We start from the raw sequence: 4028 nt of genomic DNA, 5'->3' as shown, positions 1-4028 counted from the left end.
GTGCCCTCGCTCTATCACTCTGTCTATCTATATCTCGCTCCTCCATCTCCTTTTCTCTCCATCTTTCCTTCCATCTATCTCTGTGTTTGTGTCTGTCTAGGTCTATTGCCTTATATATATATATATATATATATATATATATATATAATAAAGAGAGAGAGAGAGCTAGATATTCATCTTCTCTTATATTTCGCCTTCCACTATCTCTCTATTCTCCACCTTTCCCCTTCTTACCCTCCTACCCGTTCTCTCTTCTTTCGCTCTCTCTCCTCTTCTCAGTCGCACACATACAATCAACCTATAAGTTTTGCTGTTCACAGGGCATGCATTGCTTTGCATACTTCTAGAGTTTTTTTTACCATTTTCCTATACACCAAACATTAAATTATTAAAACGGTAAGCGTAACATCTGAGACATTTGAAATTATAGGTAGCGCACTTCCAACTCCAATGTAAACCAAAAGAAAAACATTGTTGAATCTGTGTGCGCGATTTTCTGGCATTTATATACCATGCATTCCGTCAGTATCTTAGTTTATTACAACGTTGCCTTACGTAATTAAGTTATCCGCACATAAACGCAATCGGTTCTTTTGTCCCGTTTCAGGGCAACATGAGGAGGAGCTTACAGAGAATGTCTGCGCTGCTGGCCCTGTGTCTACTAATGCAGGAATTCCACCTCACCATGCAGGTAGCAGGTGCGGCGAAGCAGCCGGTGAAGAGACAACACAGACACGCCATCAATGAACTCGATGTGAGTCGACGCGCATGTCTATAATTTATTCAATAATGTCTGTAATCCTACCCGAAACCACAAAACGCCTACCGTTAGTACTGCAAAGGCATAAAGCTGTAATGCCTTCAGTAATCTAAAGTTAGGGGTAAAAAGCACGGAGGCGTGTGACAGGCTAAAGTGTGAGGAATTCGGCATCTATCCGCTTATTTTATCTCAGATTCAGTTTTGTGATAATTCATTTTTACTCGTAAACTTAATATAAGTGTGTTCTGTTATATTTCCCAACAGCAGCCGTTGAGATACACTCCCACGGGTTTAGCTCCACACGTGAAAAGAGAGGTGAATAACTAGACAACAAATAATTTATACTTAAAGTAATTAAGTCACAAAATGTCTGCTCTCAGTACTTTTACCTAATTGTGCTAATTGTACGCTATATGATATCATTCCCCTTCCGCTGTCTCGTATTATATTTGTTATTGGCTATGACCTATTAGTTATTTAGTCAAATTAATACGTTTATAATTGCCGACGTGTTAAACTATCATCTGCGACCAAAAATCGAGGAATTCTTTGCTTATTAAAAAATGGAAAGTTGTTGTGACATGATACTTTAAAACCAAACACAAGTAGATCCTGTTATGTCATAAATAATATTATATATGACGTTACAAATTAATAGCGATAATAATAATACGTAGATAATAATTATGTATATTATTATATATCATATTATGTATATATATCATTATATATATACATCGTACCCATAATATATATGATATAATCCTAGCGATGTTTCACCGATGGTCTAACATAGGTTAAATGATGGTTTACCCATGATACTACTAACGGTTTTCACATTACATCTAATAATGGTTTCCCGATGTTTTACGGTAGGTTAAAGATGGTTTACCGATGTTTTAACGATGATTTGACAATGGTTTAGCGATAGCCTAACTGCAGTTCTGTCATCGCAGCTGTCACGGCATTAGCTCGCCTCGCGCCCTTCTTCAAGAGCGTCGCGCCCTTGGCCAAGATTGCGGCGATAGGAACCGTATCTACACTTTCCATCGTCAGAATTGGTACATTCGCTCTTACTTTCGCACGCATGGTAAGAGTACATACCGTGCTTCACGAGTCGACAACGTGTTGGGCATGTGTATGTTTTTATTTTGTAAAAAACAACAACACCATCGGTTACTGTTTATGCACTCCCAGCCGTCACCATCTTTTTAATCACTCTTCTGCACTACTCTCTCTCTCTCCCCGCCATCTTCTTTCTCTTTCTTCCTCCCCGTTCCCTTCACTCTCTTACTATCTAATTTTGTCGGTCTAATTTTATTCATTTTGCCTCTATATATGGTGAACTTAGCTATTTGAATACATAAATTTACAATAATGTCAACACCCTCTATACCAAGAATAATATCCGTTTTTGGAAAAAAGTTTTAGACGTGTTTGACCGTGACTGACCAACCAAGCATGCAGTTCAGACCATACATCAATTACACAATCACATTCAGCAAATACATGAACCACAGTTTCACTAGCATTCTTACAAAATGTACATCTATCGTGATCCACAATTTTTATACTATAAAGGAAAACTGTTGTTGTCAAAATGCTATGAAGAATTCTATATTGGAAGTATCTTAGGTTAGTATCAATAAAGGTCTGGAACGGAACGAGGTAGAACATTGATCTATCTATCTATTTATATATATCTACTATCTATCTTATCTTCTTATCTAATGCTGATCTATCTAATCTATCTATCTATCTAATCTATCTATGCTATCTATCTATCTAATCTATCTATCTATTCTATCATCTGTCTATGTTCTATCTATCTCCTCTATCTATCTATCTATCTATCTATCTATCTATCTATCTATCCTATCTATCGTATCTTCTATTCTATCTATCTATCTAGTGTTATTTATCTAATCTATCTAATCTATCTATCTAATCTATCTAGCTAGCTATCTTATCTAATCTATCTATCTATCTATCTATCTAATCATCTATCTATATATCCACCCATGCCATCCATCAATCCATCCAACTATTCTTCCACGCACCCACCCATCATGCCATCTATGCCATCCATCCATCTATCCATCCCATCCATCCATCCATCCATCTCATCTACTAGCTCTGTCTCTGTCTCCTCTCTCTCCTTTCTCTCTCTCTCTCTCTCTCTATATCTTCTCCTCGTCTCTGCTCTCTCGCTCTCCTCTCTCCTCTCGTCTCTTCTCTCGCTCTCTCTCTCGCTCTTCCTCTTCTCTCTTTCTGCTCTATGTTCTCTGTCTTCACTCTCTCCCTCTATTCGTATCCCGCTTCCTTGCCTCTCAATATTTCGCGTTCGGCTTTCGTCGTTTCTTTCCCCACTCCTTCTATTTCCACTTTTGTCTGCTCTCACTGGACCGTTCCTCTCTCCTCTCTGCAGTTTTATCAACGGAAACGCAAAATAGGATAATATAATAATGCCAAGCAATTTAGCTGTAAGTGTAAAGGGCGGAGAAACCACGAAACCTGCATCAATTACAAAGGTCTTCTAATCTCCGTACAGATCAGCGACGTGTGTCTGCCACCTGTAGCTACCCGGATATCTGTCGAGCAATCCAGCAGGGGTGTCGGCGTGCGTCAATGGACATCTTAGGCGAGCAGGATCGAACTGAAGCGCGAACAGAAGCAGATGAGATGACTGGAACGATAACTGAATCTTGTGCGGCCGGCAGACATGACGCGCCTCAACAACAACAGACTTCGTATTGGCGAGCAGTACAACGGCATCGCCGACGATTCGCTTCCGATCAGAAGGGCATACAGCACTGGGCTCTGGATGAGACGCGGTAGGTAGTGTAGCGAGCGGGATGTCACGTGCGAGGCGGGGGGCGTTGAAACTTCCAGAACATCAGAAGGTAGTTATGACCTCACGCGCGGCTTAATTATAGCTTTCAACGCCAACAGTAACTGTGTTACCATAATCACTATAATTGCAGTTTGTAGCTGCAATTGCGTCTAATTTGCTTCCTATGATTAAACAATTACTTGCGCACCACGATTGACAGCACACATCGCCGCACGCACGCACGGCGCGCAGCGACGCACACAACACACACACAAATACACACACACACACAACACACACACCACACACCACACACACAGCACACCACAGCACAGCAAACACAACACACACACACAGCTCTATATATACAGCAGGCATCTATATTAATGACACTCGATACCACCAGCTTAACGAACGTTGTCCCTTTCATTACTA

The 4028-nt window shown here is 40.3% G+C and overlaps 1 long non-coding RNA gene across 1 annotated transcript; it reads left to right on the top strand.

Annotated features, from left to right (window-relative positions):
* The first annotated feature begins 613 nt into the window (after nt 1-613).
* On the top strand, nt 614-3369 carry LOC106812235. Its single transcript, XR_001394312.1, has 4 exons — nt 614-754; nt 1025-1075; nt 1717-1850; nt 3312-3369. It is a non-coding gene; the product is annotated as an uncharacterized LOC106812235 (long non-coding RNA).
* Nucleotides 3370-4028: the final 659 nt, after the last annotated feature.

This window comes from Priapulus caudatus, unplaced genomic scaffold (assembly GCF_000485595.1).
Source record: "Priapulus caudatus unplaced genomic scaffold, Priapulus_caudatus-5.0.1 Scaffold624, whole genome shotgun sequence".
In the NCBI taxonomy this organism is placed as follows: Eukaryota; Metazoa; Priapulida; class Priapulimorpha; order Priapulimorphida; family Priapulidae; genus Priapulus; species Priapulus caudatus.
Note: the sequence above shows the minus strand (reverse complement) of the source record. Positions and strands in the feature narration are given on the sequence as shown.